Source organism: Myotis yumanensis, unplaced genomic scaffold (genome assembly GCF_028538775.1).
Source record: "Myotis yumanensis isolate MYYU_CA2020_CCGP unplaced genomic scaffold, mMyoYum1.0.hap1 SCAF_1, whole genome shotgun sequence".
In the NCBI taxonomy this organism is placed as follows: domain Eukaryota; kingdom Metazoa; phylum Chordata; class Mammalia; order Chiroptera; family Vespertilionidae; genus Myotis; species Myotis yumanensis.
Genome location: NW_027223752.1, coordinates 11598933 through 11617321, shown reverse-complemented (window position 1 = coordinate 11617321; position 18389 = coordinate 11598933). Strand labels below are relative to the sequence as shown.

At 40.1% G+C, this 18389-nt stretch overlaps 1 protein-coding gene across 1 annotated transcript in view; it reads right to left on the bottom strand.

The window, feature by feature from the left end:
- Positions 1-17983, bottom strand: part of LOC139009746 (forkhead box protein N3) — a 237760-nt gene extending 219777 nt beyond the window's left edge. Inside the window, exon 1 of the mRNA XM_070413857.1 lies at positions 17804-17983. The gene's annotated coding sequence lies outside the window, so the exon portion shown is untranslated. The remainder of the gene's footprint in view (positions 1-17803) is intronic.
- Between the last annotated feature and the right edge of the window lie 406 nt (positions 17984-18389).

Sequence of the window (18389 nt, the reverse complement as noted above, 5' to 3'; positions counted from 1 at the left end):
AGCTGATCCAGCCACTAACATATTCATGGCCCCTCATCGCCAAGAGCAGTGGTTCTCACACCAGAGCACGCATCAGGCTCACTTGAAAGTCTCGTTAAAGCACGAATGATGGAGCTCCAATCCCAGTGTTTCTGTCTCAGGAAGTCTGAGGTGGGGGCCAAAGGATCTGCATTTCTAACAAGTTTCCAGGTGAGGGCGCTGGTGCTGGTCTGGGGACCACACTTGGAGAACCTCTGTCCTAGAGTGGAGAGCCCAGACTTCTTCTAAAGACCCCTGACATCTCTCAGATTTTGTATGTGCTCTGACCAGAGATGGTCTGGACCCTGACATCTCTCAGATTTTTGTCTCCTGCCTTGTTTGCCTTTTACCCACTTGCCAAATTCCCACTCATCCTAAGCCCAAGCATCACCTCCCTCTCAGAGTGCTCTCCAGGTAAAGTGAATCAGTTCATCTTGCACGTACCCATCAACTTTGTACACATTCTTTGGAGTCATTTGTTTACACACATATGCCTCACACACTAGATTATGCACCCTATGAAGATGGGGTCGGGTCATCCATCTTAGTGTTTCCAGCATAAGATAGTAGGTGCTCAATAAGTATTTCTGCATGCTTTCACATGTTATAAATAGCAAATCCAAGCCAGGAAGGAAGAAGTAAAACTGTCATTTTTGCAGTTGATAATATAGAGAGAGAACCCTGAAGATTCTACCAAAATAGAACTATTAGAACTAATAAATGAATTTAGTAAAGTAGCAGAAATATTCAGAAATCAGTTGCATTTTGCATTTTTATACACCTACTAACATCATTAAATGGCCATACTACCCAAAGTAATCCCTACCAAAATACCAATGGCATTTTTCACAGAACTAGAACAAATAATCCTAAAATTTATATGGAACCATAAAAGACCCTGAATAGCCAAGGCAATCTTGAGAAAGAAGAACAAAGTTGGAGGTATCACGCTACCTGATATCAAACTATACTGCAAGACGATACTAATCAAAACAGCATGGCACTGGCATAAAAACAGACATACAGATCAATGGAACAGAATAGAGAGCCCAGAAATAAACTCATGCCTATAGGATCAATTAATCTATGATGAAGGAGGCAAGAATATATAGTGGGGTAAAGACGGTCTCTTCAAATAATGGTGTAGGGAAAACTGGACAGATCCATGGGAACGAATGAAACCAGATCCCTTTCTTACACCATATGCAAATGTACAACTTTCAAAAGACACTATCTTTAAGGCAGTTAGAAACCCTGCACCCTACTGGCTCGCATCACTATGATTAGATTGTTGGCCGTGATTCAGAGTTCAAGATGCTGCTTTCAGCAAAGAAAGCAATGTCATTAACACCCTGTAGCTATTTGTGATTCTGATGAAAAAAGGACATGTTTACACCATGCATGCAAGTAAAATGAAGAAATATATGAAATCTTTACTGGAACCTAAGACTGACTAGATGAACTTCAAACAAAATTTGTGTTGTGTTTGAAATTCTGTATGGTTCAGTGAAAATCAGAGATGGTTCCACATTCATCCCAGCAACGCAGCATCGAAGCAAGGGCAGCTATATTTCAGTGATCCTTTCCATATGCCTTTTATGAATTTCCCCCAAAAAACCAGAATAACTCTCAAGTAACACTGCTGAGAACATTGCTGAGTATTCCCTGCCCTGGCTGGTGTGGCTCCGTTGGTTGGAGTGTTGTCCTGTACACTGAAAGGTTCGATCCTCAGTCAGAGCGCAAATAAGAGGCAGCCGGTTGATGTTTCTTTGTCACATCAATGTTTCTCTCTCTCTCCCTTCCTCTCTCTAAAATCAATTAAAAAATAATTGAGTATGGTAATAAGGGATGGAGGGATTTTATAAATTTTAGTGATTCTATTAGAACATCTGATATGGTTGTAAGTAAAAAGTAGAATTTATGGGTCTTAGAACTATTTGTCCTAAGTTGCCTCTGGAAAGACACCTGCACAATTGAAAAGCAGCATCTTCACATGCAAACCAGACAATATATACAGCTTCTATCATTCTATTATTGGTTCCTATGTGAGGCATATTCTGGTTGATTGATTACTCATTGACTATTGTAGGATTTTTGTATTATAGTTCCAAGGATAGCTATACCTAGTCTGTGATTGCTAATACCTGTCAATTCTTCCTCCCTCCTTCCCTCCCGCCCTCCCTTCCTTCCTCTCTTCCGATTTTCTTGCCTTTATATATACAGACATACACACACACTGTCCTATTTTTCAATTACTTTCCTTGACATTCATAAATCAGCTTGTTAAATGATGTCTCTTCATGCTCTGATAATAGCTACCAAATTTTGCTCAAACTTTATCTATTCTCAGATCCTGCTTATCAGAACATATTTGCCTTTTAAAATGTTCTTTAGATACTTTGTTTATTCATTTATTCAATAAATAATTGAGTGTCATAGTTTCTGGTGACACAGAAGTGAATAAAATAAATGTGGTTTTCTGAACTCATTGTGCTTACTCAGCATTATGGGAGAGATTATCAGTAAACAAATACTCTCATAAATAAATGTACAATTACCAAATACAAGTGCCTTGAAAGAAAAACCTTTCCTATGAGATATTAAGAATGAAGGATCCAGTTTAAATGAAAAAAATATGAAAGATTACCATCACTGACCCCAATCCTTCACTCTTCCTGTATCTAAGCCCTTTTCCATAGGACTGTTGCAGTTCCTCCCACAAAAGGAGCAGAATACACTTCTCACCCTTAAACTCCGGCTTTGGCCTGGTGACAGTTTGACCGATAGAACGAGGCAAAGTGATGTTGTATCAGTCTTGAGCCTACGCCTCCAGTCCCTGTGACATGTAATTGCCTGTTTTACTTCTGCCAGTGCCATGAGATGAATGTGCCCAGCCTAGCCTCCTGGCCCAGGAGGAAGAGTGACCTGACCCTGCTGATGTGCTCTAGTCCAGCGGTCACCAAATGTGTGGGCCGCGGACCACTGGTAGTCCGTGAAGTCCAAAAGGTTGGCGACCGCTGACCTAATCAATACCAGTTTAAAGCAGAGCCTCCAGCTCACAAGTGCGAGACCAGTTTATATCAGATGACTCAGATGACCCATCGGTGCATGAACTATAGTAAAAAATGATTTCTGGAGCCATTGAATTTTGGCATAGTTTGTTACACAGCAACAGCTGACAGATGCAGGGCATCAGGGAATTCTCTAAGATAGTGACATCTGGACTGAGACCCAAATATTAAGTCAGTGTTACACAGATGAAGAACGAAGGGAAGAGTGTCTGGATAGGGGGAAGCCCTCCGTGGAGAAAGAACTTGATACAAGAAGCCCTGTGGTTTGGAGAAGGGAATGAGCTGGAGCTAGATCATGCATGGCTTCTCATATGGTCTTTATAGAGAATCTGTTTAAGATTAAATTTCAAAAATGAAACTCAGAGGAAGAGCTATTTGTAATCAAGAACACTAAAATCAAAGGATTGTTGTCTTCCTTATTATTAATCTAGAAATGCACTGTTCAATAGGGTAGCCATTAGCCACATATGGCTATTCAAGTTTAAATTCGTTAACATAAAATAAAATAAAAATTCAGTTCCTCAGTTGCACGAGCCTCATGTAGCTAGTGCTCAATTGCCCCGTGTGGTTAGTGGCTACCATATTGGCAACTTGAACACAGGACGTTTTCGTTGTGATGGGAAGTTGCACAGTGTATTTGTTTCTTATTACCACAGAAGAAATTACCACAAACTTAGTGGCTAAAACAAGACAAACGTTATTTCATAGCTTCCGTAGATCAGGAGCCCACGCACACTTAGTTGGGTCGTCTGCTCAGGGTCTCCCCAGGCTGACATCAAGGTACGAGCTGGGGTCTCTGCTGAAGCTTGGGGTATTTGTCCAAGCTCACGATTGGTAGCAGAATTTTGTTGTATCTGTATGGCCAAGGGAGTGTTCACCTCTCCTACCAGCCACCTTGAGGTCCTTACCACGTGTCCCCTTCCTCTCACAACATGGCTCTTTGCTGTTGTTGTTTTCCTGGAATTCCTCAGGTTATAATCTCTCTGATGCTTCACCTTCTTTCAAAGGGTTGCCTGATTAGGTCAGGCCCACCCAGGATAATTACCCTTTTAACTAACTCAGTACACTGATGCCCAACCTAATAAAACAGCAGTTCTCAACCTGTGGGTCACGACCCCTTTGGGGGTCAAATAACCCTTTCACAAGGGTCACCTAAGACCAGGGGTCCTCAAACTATGGCCTGCGGGCCACATGCAAATACAAATATTGTATTTGTTCCCGTTTTGTTTTTTTACTTCAAAATAAGATATGTGCAGTGTGCATAGGAATTTGTTCATAGTTTTTTTTTAAACTATAGTCCGGCCCTCCAATGGTCTGAGGGACAGTGAACTGGCCCGCTGTTTAAAAAGTTTGAGGCCCCCTGCCTAAGACCATTGGAAAATACATATATAATTACATATTGTTTTTGTGATTAATCACTATGCTTTAATTATGTTCAATTTGTAACAATGAAAATACATCCTGCATATCAGATATTTACATTATGATTCATAACAGTAGCAAAATTATGAAGTAGCAACGAAAATAATTTTATGGTTGGGGGTCACCACAACATGAGGAACTGTATTAAAGGGTCGAGCATTAGGAAGGTTGAGAACCACTGTAATAGAAGGCGTGATATCCTATTCTACTCACCAGTCCATCCATACTCAAGGAGGGGATTTTAGGAAGCTTGGGGGCCATCTTAAAATTCTGTCTACCACAGACAGAAAGTAGAAAAAGGTTAAATAAATTAATAAATAGAGAAGGCAAGTGGTGGGAGAATTTGGAATGATTAGCACAGGCTTACAGCACAGGCATCATTGCTATTTAAATAATCTCGACAGCACGAGGTCTGCAACAGCTTCCTTGTAACTACAGGCTGGCTATAGCCAGGATCCAGGTTTATCCATCGTAGTTTCACTCCAGAGTAGCGGTAACAACTACTCTGCATGCAACCGTGGAGGAGTATAAACAAGACTCGTGAAAGCAAACACAAATAGACGGTAGCTTAAGGGCTGGCATTCCTATTCTATTTCCTCGCAGTTACTAACCTCCCAGAGTTTCTGACCTTCTGCTCGTCTTGATCTCCAAAACCCAATTGCTCCTTCTCAGATTAACTGATTTACTGGCTCGACACACTCTGGTTTTGGCTTGAACTCCCTGGCTTCCAGGCCCTCGGCTCTCCCGCCTGCAAACAACTGTGGATCCTCCGTCCTTGTCTCTCGAACCTGAGAATGACCAGATGTCTTTGGCACAGACCCAGTCTCTCACAGTCCCTGTCTGGCCGCCGCTTGACCTCCAAGGAGACTTGGGTTCAGGGGATGAGAGGACTTTAAATATTGATTTTCAGGGAGAGGTGAGCTGACAGAGAAAAGCATTTACACCATTTAACTTGGGTGCCCTGAATGTAAACTTCAACCACTATGTGAGGCTAATTATTCATTTTCAAGAAGTTCTCATTAAAAATCATGTCAGGAATATATTTATCATTTTGATAAAATTATAGCTACATGATTTTAAATTTCTAAAAGTAACGGCTTTTTAAATATTGCACTTCGTTATTTTAAGAAATTCTATTTCAAAGCTATACCTGATTCTGAAATGGCCTCTACGGTAGCACTTCCTTAAAAAAAAATTTTTTTTCTCACAAGTGAAGAATAAGTGTTTGCATTCTAACTCCAATCAGTGTTTCAACAGAGTGGAGATATTTTAGTGCCTTCGGTGGCCATTTATCTTCTTGCCATCAGCACAATAGAACAAAAATGTACCCATATTAGCATTAATAATAAAACCAAGTCCATTATGCAGACTTTCTTGTCAGTTAAATTTGTTGCAGGCTCAGATTTGGATTCAATTTCATACATTTGGAAGTACTTTTGCTGTCAAGCAAATTTTTGTTTTATCATTTTAATTTCCGAGGGTTCTTTTTTCTCCCTCCTGTGCCTGAATTACCTTTTTTAGAGGTTGGGAAATGGCTCTTCCCCACTGATATAGGAAAGATTTGATTTGGCAAACTTAGATATTTTTTCTCTGTGATGTGAATAGAGTTAATTTTAACGGAGCTGTTTCATTTTAACAACCTCAACTCACTGTATGGCCTGCCAAACAGCTTTGTGTATGATCGTCGACTGATGTCAGCACAGTTCTAGAAATAGTATTTGATAGTTAACAGCTGCCACAGAGAGTCAGGAGGGGAACACGAGACATTGTGTTTCAGGGGGGTTTAAAAAACTAGTAGCTATTGTTTCAATTAATTAATTTAATTTTTGACAGCAGAAGAGTTTAAAATGCCAAGTCTAGGCTTTTGAAGAAGACCCGTGCCTAAGTAGGTCCAAGGCAACTTAGGACCTTGTCGCTGTAGATAATGTAAATACTGTGCTCTGAAATAACAGTTGATTAATTTAATGTAGGTTTTACTCACTTTGCAATTCTGTATATGGTCAGCAGGTATAGAACAAAGGTTTTTCTTTACGTCGGGAGTTGGTAAACCTTTTCTTTAAAGAGCCAGAGAGTAAATATTTTAGGCTTTTTGGACCATCCAATTTCTGCTGCAACTACTCAGCTCTGCTGTTACAGGGTTCAAGGAGCCACAGACAATATATAAATGAATAGGTGTGACTGTGCTCCAGTAAAACTTTATTTACAAAATCAGCTATGGGGTGGATTTGGCCATGGGCTATATAGTGTTCAGACCCTTGCTTTGCATAGTACATGGGGATATGCCACACAGTTTCATGGAGCATTCCATAAAGGTTAAAGATACCCACTCTCTCACACAAGCTTATGAATCAAGTTCCACATGTACTCCTTGCGGAAGCACATGCAGCCCTTTTATAGCCACAGAGGGGTACTTAATTATAAACATATATGTGCTCTACAACCACTCTCATAATGGACTGAGAGTAACTGAGCTACAGATAAGCTTTTATGAACTGAGAGGATAAAGATCATGATCTCTGGTGTACAATGAACCTGATTTTTCTTCCCTCTCTTATTTCGTTTAAGTTAATATCACCCTTAAAGTTTGAATTATCCTGCAAGAATGTAGGTTCATTAACTCCAGTTCAGCTTGTGCATCATCTTAATGGGAAATAGTTTGTAATGATTTGAATCCGAAATAGTTTTGTGCTCCAAATGACCTAAATGTTTCATTGAAGTCATTACAAGCCGTGCATACTAGTCAGAAAAAGGGTTTTATTACTTAAAGGTAACTTGTGTGTGTGTGTGGAGGGGGGGGGGGGGGAGCAGATTCCTAGGAAGAAAAGATTAAAGCTTGGTCTAAAAAAAAAGTCAAAGAATATGCTGGTTGTAAAATGTTATTGCAAAAGGCTTTATATGCCATCCCTGTGTCCACTCTCAACCATGAACTTATTACCATAAAAATGGCCCATTTGACTGTATACAAAAACAGGGGGGAAATGTCACAATGACTTACACTTTATACTTTTCTGCATTCATGAGCCACATTTGTCAGGTTAGCCCTTGGCTCCTCCAAGGCAAAATGATGGTCTCAAGCCTGAGTATGTCCACATGAGTAGGATCCCATGCACTAGCAACTTCCTAACAAGTGATCGCTTTTTCCAGACGTGTCTCATGCTCTAAGACTGTATTTTCTTTTAACAACAGCTTTTCAAAACCTTTCCTCTCAATGTCCTCATAGTCTCTTTGTTGTCTTGTCCTTTCTTGGTTTTCCTATTTGTTCCTTTCTAAAGATGGAAATGTCATCCATGTGTCCAATAGAATTCAGAATGATTTTTAATACTGTTGCTCCTCTTTTTAGCTTGGTCTGTTACTTGCCTTCAATACACAGAGGTGGGGTAAAAGTAGGTTTACAGTTGTGAGTACACAAAACGCAGAGCTCATTCTTATATTATTATGCATTAATTATTGTATTTATTATTATTATTATTATTATTATTATTGGCCTACTTTTGCTCTCCCCTTTATATGTCATGTAATACCATAGCGGCCACACTATATAAAGCCAAATGCTAATATGCATCTTTTTCTTTAAGGGGTTATTTTTATAGCAATTTAAGTCAAACTAGTAAATCACTATACTCCGAGTTATTCTTATCCATGTACATTAAAACCTATGCCTTGTGAAGATGTTACTCATTTCCTAATTTGGTTAGGGCCATCTGTAGATCTCTTTGGCTCTAAGTTATCTGAAGGATGCCGTGTTGTCAGCAACCATTTTTCAATTTACTCTCACACTGTCATGAATAAACATCACTGGCCTCAATATTGATTGCTGGAATATCTCAGCCATAACTTCATCATCACACTCTTCAAATGGCACAGGAGTGTTTTTTTGGGCACTCGTCTCTCTCCCAAGCCCTCCATGTCATCCTTTGGAACCTCTGCTAAATGCTAAGCGAATTTTCTAACATAATGCATCATGTCACAAAATATTCCCTCCACTTCCCAATTATCACTGAAATCTGCTCTCTTTTGAGGACATGGGTGTTCTTTATAGGAATCTCAAGCAGAAGTTGTTTATTTTCAGAAGACAGATGTGTGGTGGGGCAGGGAGGTGGAGGTGGAGGTGGGTGAGGGCCAGAGGGCTTGGCATTCTCTAAGCTTTTCAAGTCATCACTTCTCTACCTTCACGTGGTCTTCTCTTCCTCTTTGAACCTCATGCCATCCAACTATGTGGCTTCTTACCACTCCTCATGTCTGTCATTTACTGGTACAGAGACTAGCATAGCAGAGGCACTTCATAAATAGAGAAGTTCGTGACATAATCAATATAATTCCTATTGATCTCCATATTCATAAAATAAAATTCAGTCTCCATCCCAGGTCCTAGAGTCATTTCAGGGGTTCTCGATTTCCAAGTGGGTAACCTGTCTAAATCCTAACCTCACTCTTTTTACCCCACACAAGCTCCAATGGCTTCTACCTGCACACTCATGATTATATTACACTTTATAACCATCTAGAGCAGCTGTGGGCAAACTACAGCCCACGGGCCGGATCTGGCCCGTTTGAAATGAATAAAACTAAAAAAAAAGACCGTACCCTTTTATGTAATGATGTTTACTTTGAATTTATATTAGTTCACACAAACACTCCATCCATGCTTTTGTTCCGGCCCTCCGGTCCAGTTTAAGAACCCATTGTGGCCCTCGAGTCAAAAAGTTTGCCCATCCCTGATCTAGAGCATTATACTAACTTAAAAAAAATAAAATTCTTGAAGTTTGTTTCAAATCGGTTCATGATGGTCTTTACTTTTCTCCCTAGCAGGCCATCTACTATGTGTTTCCCTGAAGCTGGAAAACTGCAAACAAGTTTGTGGTCATTTAGAACACATGTGGATATTCAATTGTAGGTAAAATTTTAAAATAGATTAATCAAAATTTCTAGCAGCGACTAATGAGGTGTTTTATACTAATGTTCCTTATGAGAAAAATTAGAAAACCTAAAGAGAATATTAAAACACACATATTTCAAAAAAATCTGAAGATACTATCCTATCTAATAAAAGAGTAATATGCAAATTGACCATAACCCCAACACACAAAGATGGCTGCCCCCATGTGGTCAAAGATGGCCAGCAGGGGAGGGCAGTTGGGAGGGACCAGGCCTGCAAGGGAAGGCAGTTAGGGATGACCAAACTGGCAAAGGAGGGCAGTTGGGGGGGACCAGCCCTGCAGGGGAGGGCAGTTAGGGGTGACCAGGCTGGCAGGGGAGGGCAGTTAGGGGCAATTGGGCTTGCAGGGGAGCAGTTAGGCATTGATCAGGCTGGCAGGGTAGTGGTTAGGGGCAATCAGGCAGGGAGGCAGGCGAGTGGTTGGAAGCCAGCTGTCCTGGATTGTGAGAGGAATGTCTGACTGCCCAGTGGGATCGGGTCTAAACGGGCAGTCGGACATCCCTCGAGGGTTTCCAGATTGGAGAGGGTGCAGGCTGGGCTGAGGGACACACACACACAAACACCCCAGCACTAATTTCGTACACTGGGCCTCTAGTATAAATATAAAAGCAGAGATAATCTGAATGATCAGTATATGAATAAGAGAAAATCCAAGAGAGGTAAGCCTGGTATTTGGAGTAGAGTGTGGCTGTGAGAATGAGAAGGTAAGCAGAGATGTTAGTGGTCTCATAGATTCAAAAAGTGCTACAAGCACCCAAGCATAATGCATATATATGCATATGCTTAATAGTAAAGCAACTAAAAATCAAAGACAAAGATGTAGCCCTGGTCATGTTGTTCAGTGGTTAGAGAATTTTCCCAGTGTGCCAAGGTTGTGGGTTTAATACTCAGTCAGGGCACATAAAAGAATCAACCTATGAATGCATGAGTAGGTGTGAAGCAACAAATTAATGTTTTTCTCTCTGTTTCTCTCTCTCTTTTTAAAATCCTCACCTGAGGATATTTTCCACTGAATTTTTTAGAGAGAGTGGAAGAGAGAGGGAAAGACAGAGAGAAATATCAATGTGAGAGAAACACATCGATTGGTTGCTTCTTGCATGCACCCTGACCAGGGCCCGGGAGCCTGCAACTGAGGTACATGCTCTTGACCAGAATTGAACCCTTCGGTCCACAGGCCAATGCTCTATCCACTGAGACAAACCAGCTATGGCGCTCGTTCTCTCCCCCCCCGCCCCTCTCTCTCAAGTCAATAAAGGTAAGTAAAAAAAAAAAAAAAAAAAGTCAAAGTTTTCATCTTAAAGCACCCAGAATAAAAATAGCATATTAGCCAAAACCTGTTTGGCTCAGTGGATAGAGCATCAGACTGTGGACTGAAAGGTCCCAGGTTCGATTCCGGTCAAGGGCATGTACCTGGTTGCGGGCACATCCCCAGTGGGAGATGTGCAGGAGGCAGCTGATCAATGTTTCTCTCCCATCGATGTTTCTGACTATCTATCTCTCTCCCTTCCTCTCTGTGAAAAATCAATAAAATATATTAAAAAAAATAAATAAAAAAAAATAAAAATAGCATATTAGCTTCAAAGAAGCAATACTCTATAAGATTTACATCTGACTTTTCAACAAAAACAAACAATGGAATCCACAAGATGGTGGACTTATGTCTTCCAAGTGCTTAAAGAGCTGCCAATCTAGAATTCTATGCCCAGAAAAAGAATTCCTCAAAAATGAAAGTAAAATGAAAACACTTTCAGACAAACAAAAACTGAGATTTTTTTTTTTTAGTAGCATATGTTCTACTGAGAATATGAAAGAAAGATTTTTAGGAAAAAGAAATATGATCCTTGCCCTTGCCCAGTGTGGCTCAGTTGGCTGGAGCATCATCTCTTGCAGCAAAGGGTTGCAGGTTTGATTCCAGGTCTCTGGCCACTGGCTAGGGCAAGGCCACTATTTTCCTATCTATGATAAAAGGGGGTTTGGCCAGGCAACCTCCATGGTGTTTTCCAACTCTCAATTTCAGAAGTTCTACGTGAAGGGCTGCATAACCTTCCTAAGGTCAGCATCCATGCCTTACTCATCGCAAGTCCCCAGCACTCAGCCCAGGGGTTGGCACCCAGCAGGAACTCAAAGCACCACACCACCGTGGAGTGTCTATGTATAAGCCCAGCTCTGCCAAATGCTGGCTGGGCAAACCTAGACAATTACCTTAGCCCCTCAGAGTCTCAGTCTCCTTTGAAAAGTGGGGATAATGATGGAATTCAACCCGTGGTAAGCTGTCACGGAATGTGGGGGAATGTAGGAGCCAGTGAATCTGAGATTCTAGACAAATTGCCCAGGTTAAATAGCAAGCTATGCATTATGTTTTCAGTATCATGTTCTCTAAAATACTGAGTGATTAACAACTGCTTCTACTCTCTAGTTTAAAATCAGTTCCTTGTATTTATGCTAAAACATAGAATATTGCTAAAATGCATGGTTAGTAATTACATAGGTATTGCTAATGCATTTACAATAGAGGGTCTACATTAAATTTGTTTATGTTATTGTTTTAGTATAAACATATACATAAACTGATTATTGTACATCTAAATGAACAATTGAATAAACATTTCCTAAAATTTTTTTTGTGGCCAAGAGTTTTCTATTTTTAATAAAAGAACTACTTGATTGTCATACTGTTACCTAATAATTCACATGTGAAACAGAGTCTGAACTTTTATTGGGTTAAATCATAACCCAATACAAACCAACTTTCTATCTCAAATAAGAGAATGTGTAAAAACAAATGTAATAATCAAATGTGGCTTTTTCTGCCAATTTTTTTCTTCAACTGTTTATGCTGTCAGTTTGGCCCATCTGGTTTTCATTTGAGACTAGAAATCACTAATCCCACAAACCATCCACTGATTCTTAATCCTAAAAAAGACTGGTATTACGTTAGCAGCATAATATGTTTTTCTTTCCTCCTGTGGAAATAAATGTGCAGCTTCGTGGTGGATTCAAAAAGACAATTGAGAAATTTCCTATTACAAACATGTATGGTATCTTAATTTCCTAGTATAACAGCAGGCAGACTAACATAATTAATTATATTTTAAATGCAAATTGTTGACAACGGTTCATCTGGTTGAAATTATTTAAGCTACATCAACTCTAAAGTAAGTCCTGCTTTCTAATTCCTATTGTTTTAATAAAAATAATTTCATAGTTCTCTCATGCCCAGCAATCACTTAACATTTCACATGATATTTACTGCACCATCACTGCAACCCCCATAGAGACAACTAGGCAAATATAAGTGATTTATATGCAGATTTCAACCTATTTACGGAGCTTAATAATAAGAGACAAAATATTATATGCAAAATGCGTACATTTAAATTTTTGATCGGATTTTTCTGCTGCTTAATGGAGCAAGAAAGTTATATTGGTATAGGAGCAAATACATTTAAGCCCAGAAGTCTCAAGCCATGTCTATCTGTAATGAGAGACCTGGACAGCAGTATGGCTTGATGATCCACTAGTTTCACTCAACTCCTTGATTGACAAGTGTCACTGCAATGTGAATCAATCCTGAATTTTCACAGGAGGCACCAAACTGGCTGACATTATGTATGACAGCTTTCAAACCAATAACTCTGTGGACCCAGAGAGATCACCTCATCTGTAGGATGCTAGCCCCATGCGGTAAACAATTTTAGGAAGTACACACACATTGGTTAAATTTACGGTTATGTTTGTATATCCCTGTGTATCTAAAAAAACACAACTAGCATATTAGAGCTATGATTTCATAAATGTCTTACTTAAGAAAAGGCACAGTACTTAAGTAAAAGGAGATGAGTTGATTAAAGAAAAATATTGAGAAAATAATAGTGCAGGTGACATATAAAAATGACAAAGATAGCCCTGGCTGGGTTGCTCAGTGGTTGGAGCCACCTACGCACCAAAAGGATGCAGGTTTGATTCCCGGTCAGGGAACATAATTAGGTTGTAGGTTCAGTCCCTGGAGGCAACCGATCAATGTTTCTTTCTTGGATAGAAGTCTCTCTCTCCCTCCCTTCCTCTCTCTAAAATCAATAAAAGGTATCCTCAGGTGAGGATTTTTAAAAATGAGTAAAATATTAAGAGTTATATATAAGAATGAGTAAATTTTGGAAAACATTGAGTTAATCCAGCCCCTAATTTATAGATGAGGAAAATCAGGCCCTATGTAGTTTTAAAGGTTTACCCATGATCTCATGGCTTGTCAGAGGTAGTCAGGACTCTGATTTATAGTCTCACATTTAAGACTAACTATCTTGCCTTCACATCATTTATTTCAGCCCCACAAAGCTCACACTTTTTTTTCCTGGAAGAATGGATCAGTGAGAAATTCAGATGAATTCTCAAGCTATTTATGTATTTAATGTTTCTTTTTATGGAACAACGGATGGTAGAGTGGTCATCTGACCAGAATAAAAAAGTGCTAATGAAAGCTGATCTTACTTTCAACTACCTTTTTTTAAAATTGAACAAATGTGACAATGTGTTAGTGTTAGGTACAGTTATCTACTGTGAAATGATTGCTGACGGGGTGGTATTTATCATATTACATAATGATAGTACAGTATTATTATCTCTTCATTGTACTGTGCAGTAGATCTCTATGGCTTAGTTACTCCTCATTCCAAGTTATCCTTGACCCACCCCACCCCCTGGTAGCCACCACTTCATTCTCTGTTTTTTTAGATTCCACATATAAATGGTATCATACAGTAGTTGCCCTTCTCTGTCTGATTTATCTCATTTTTCACAGCCACACTTAAACAGAGTAAATTGATTAGATCTGTACTGTTAAGAGTACTAGTATAGACATGGAATATAAGCATGATAAATATATACTGTGCTATATATTCTGTTAAGCTAACTTGTGAGCCTCCTTACTAAATTCAACTATGCTTAAAATCCCTCTTACCCAATACATGGAGCCCTTGGGACACTTTTGCTTTGTATGTGAAGGATGTTCTATAGGTTCCTAAAGATGGGGAGGGGCACATATACTTCCCTATTCTCTAGTGATGTGTTGGCAACATATCCTACTATATTGTGGGCATCTCTGCCCACCTCAGTGCTCAGGGACGTCACGTTGGTAGCTTGAAAGCATTGGCCATAGTGGGAGTATTTACTCCACAGAAGCTGGCAAATGCTACAAGTCAGGACTTCGTTCTCAGAGTGAAGTATAAAACACTTATAAGCACACTGCTTCTCTGAGCACTTCTGAAGGTGGATGAAAGATGGACCTCTTTAGAATGAGACTTGGAAGCTTTCAGGAATGACCTGTAAATTCACTTTTACACCAATGAGAAGTTTCCTGAGGGAGTAACATTGAGGCTGCATCAGGCAGGCGAGAGCATTTGACTGCTTTTCTTTGCTTTTAGGGGACGATAGTATAGTTTGAGCCCTGAGGAAAAGCAGGTCCAAATAGTCAGAAATGGGCTTTCTTGTTATTCTGCTGACTAGAAAGATACTGCCTACGGCTCTTTAGAAAGTGAAGATGACAGGTGATACCTTCTTCAGAGAGCAAATTTCTAGATAAAAATCCTCATGAATGGGCTAGATATGCCCTGTCAAATAGAACCTCTGCAAGGATGGAAATATTCTATATCTATGCTGTCCAATAAGGTACCACTAGCCACCCGCAGCTGTCCCACCCCTGAAATGTCTGAATCGAGATGTGCCATAAGGGTAAAATACACACTGGATTTCCAAAACTTGTGTAAAAAAGAGAATGGAAAATTCATTCAAATGTATATGTTGATTACATGTTGAAATGATAATGTTTTGGATATATTATTAAATGTTATATATTATTAAAATTTATTTCACCTGTTACTTTTACTGTTTTAAAGATGGTTACTAGAAAATTTCAAATGACCTATGTGGCACACATTTGACAAAAGATAAATTCTGAGATGTCGTCAATTAGGTTACAGTGGGCCAGAGAGTAGGAGAGAGACAAGCGAGGTTAATCAGTTAACAGAGCCAAGGGCTCTAACTAAGAAGACTGCTCACATTCCTGACTGCATGTGGAAACTGTGAATCAATGTCCAAGTGGCTATTTCAGCTCTTATCTAGAGAGAATATGGCTGACAGACGCCGCCATATCTTGCTTATGCATAAACTTTGGGGACCATTGGCTACAACCAATCCCAAAGCAGTAAATACTTCTTCCTTATGAACTACACACCTATTCCAGAGCTCACCCAACCTCACCATCTTCCACCTCCTTTATCTATAGCCAACGCAAATTCTTTTCAAATAACTTATATCTTTCTTCCCCAAACACATTACCTAAATGAGGCCCCTCAGCCCCAGGACGGCCTTGGCTATCTAGCCTTGCGGCTGGTGGTTTAGATGGCATGCCCCGGGATCTGGTCACTTTTCTGGCTAGCATAAGGCTCTTTAGACATTTCCTTTCAGAAAACCTATCAGTCTTGAAGGTTTTTAACATATTATATTTTTACTAGTATCCCAGTGCACGGATTTGTGCACATTGAAAGGAAATTAATTAGAAGAAATGTTTTAATATCACTATTTGCCATTTCTCTATAATAGAAGTGTCAAGCAAATTCACAATCGACAATGACAGATCGAAACACATGTGTGCAATTGGCACCAGCAAGAGCTTTATATGTATCATGCATGCACGAGTCAACTTAGCCTTTTATATATACAGAATAAATTTGCTTAATTAGACCTGCTTTCTGACTTAGCTGAACTTTTTCAAGCCCAGTGAAGCACCCCAACTTCTCTTTCAGGTAATTATCGGCAACACAGCAGTAAATATCAATATGAAGCAGATTATTATTGTATTAGTAGATCACGCAGGGAGAACAAAGGGTAAAATATTTAACTGCATCAGTGTTTGACTATATTCTGCACAGTGAGAAAACCTGAAGTCATTTTCAAGGCCCACCATTTCTTTCTTTTTTTCAGTTGGGTCAAGTTTCTAAACTTTCTAAATCTGTTTTCTGGCTAATGAAAAGAAAATAGGATTCTACTGAGTCTCCTATCTACCTATTCCAGAACTTCTGTGAGGATCAAATGAGATGAGGGATGGGAAAGTGCTTCACAGACATTAGGTTAAAGTGTAAAAAGTTTGCACCTGGCTATAAAGCAAGTTGTGTTCCTGGGCTGAAGAAACTCCAAGGAGGCTAGTTGCTAGGGAGAGGAAACTGGGCATTGCTAGATGACGTCATTACCTGGCGCTCACAGCAACCGTTTCTGGGCTGGGCTGGGCTGTGGGCCACATTTTGCGCCATGGGGTCTTGGCAGCGTTGGCTGCGCTTTGGTGGGGTGTTGCGGGGCCTTTGTCCCACTTGAGGGAAGCCGAGTGTTGGTTTGTCGGCACCACATGCCATTCATTTTTAAATGGCCAGTGAGCGTCATGGCCGCTCCTACATTGAGCATCTGCCCCCTGGTGGTCAGTGTGCATCCTAGCGACCCCGTCGGACAGACACTTAGCTTTTTTTAATATATATTTCCATTGATTTCAGAGAGGAAGGGAGAGGGAGAGAGAGAGAGAAACATCAATGATGAAAGAGAATCATTGATTGGCTGCCTCCTGCACAGCCTCCACCAGGGATCAAGCCCGCAACCCGAGCATGTGCCCTTGACAGGAATCGAACTCTTCAGTCCACAGGCCAATGCTCTATCCACTGAGCCAAACCAGTTAGGGCTTAGCCTTTTATATATATAGATTAGTCACCACTGGGCTAGATCATGAAATTCTGAGAAAGAAAAAGAGTACAGAGGCTTAAAAGGGAGTGGCAAGTGCAAAGTGAGCCCAGCTGTGTAGACCGCATAAGACAAATTCTGTAACGCAACCTCCTCTTCCACACCGAGGGTTAGAGGGTCAGGAAAATGCACAACGAATTGCCAGCATGTTGCATAAGTGGAAACAGCGACACACCCAAATAGTTGAAACCACGAGCAATAAACCTGAATCTCAAGGATAATCTATATTTCCTCTAACCTTCCTCCTTTGGTGGATTGGCTCATGACACTGAGAAGGTACTATGGGGTTCTGTGAAAAATGAGGGCCCTGCTTCCAATATATATGTCCTATTTCCAACCCAGCAAGAGAAAGAACTTTACTGTGCTGGAGACTATATGTCAGATCACACCTACCTTGGAATCCAGCACTTTTCTTTCATAGGGGAACCATAAGGCATAGACCAAAGTGTAAGCACCCTCAATCAATCAGGAGCCAGATTTCAGTAAAAATAGTGACATTTTAAAATTTCAGGTCTTCCATTTCTCAAGGTTTAAGAAACACAGCACAGTAATTCAAAAACACTTGATGTCAAAGACTTACCGTTTGTCCATTTTTCAGAAGAAGGCTTGCTTCTGAATCTGGCATTAAAAGTATTTCAATCGAGGGCAAATGCTTCAGCCAGTGGAGGGAGTTTAATTTCAACATTCAAAAGAAAATGAGGGGTGGAGAGGATACATTTATTTTGTATATACTGTACAGAAATCCAAGCCCTCGGCTATAAAGAATGCCCACGTTAATGAGCCAAAGATGTTGTTCTAATGAGAAAACTTAGATTAAGTTAAATAAGTTCCCACCACCCACGTCACCTGCAAAACTATGAAGAAGGAAGCAAACCGTGAAGCCTGAGTGGGAGCGTGGCTGGTACATAAATCGGTACTTTCTCTGCACGCTCCTCCTGGGACTGTACCGTTCACCACAGAGAGGGGAAACTGTAAAAATAGACTGTGTGTTTCTGAAGAAGTGAAAGACTCATTGCATAATGGTGGTAAACTGTCTACTAGAACAGAACAACTGTGCACGCAAACGTAGAACTCTGAAAAACAGCTACCGTGCTAGACAAATGTATTTTTAAAAAATATTCGACCTAAAGGGAAATGGATGGGTACATTAGTAGAGTAAAAGCCTT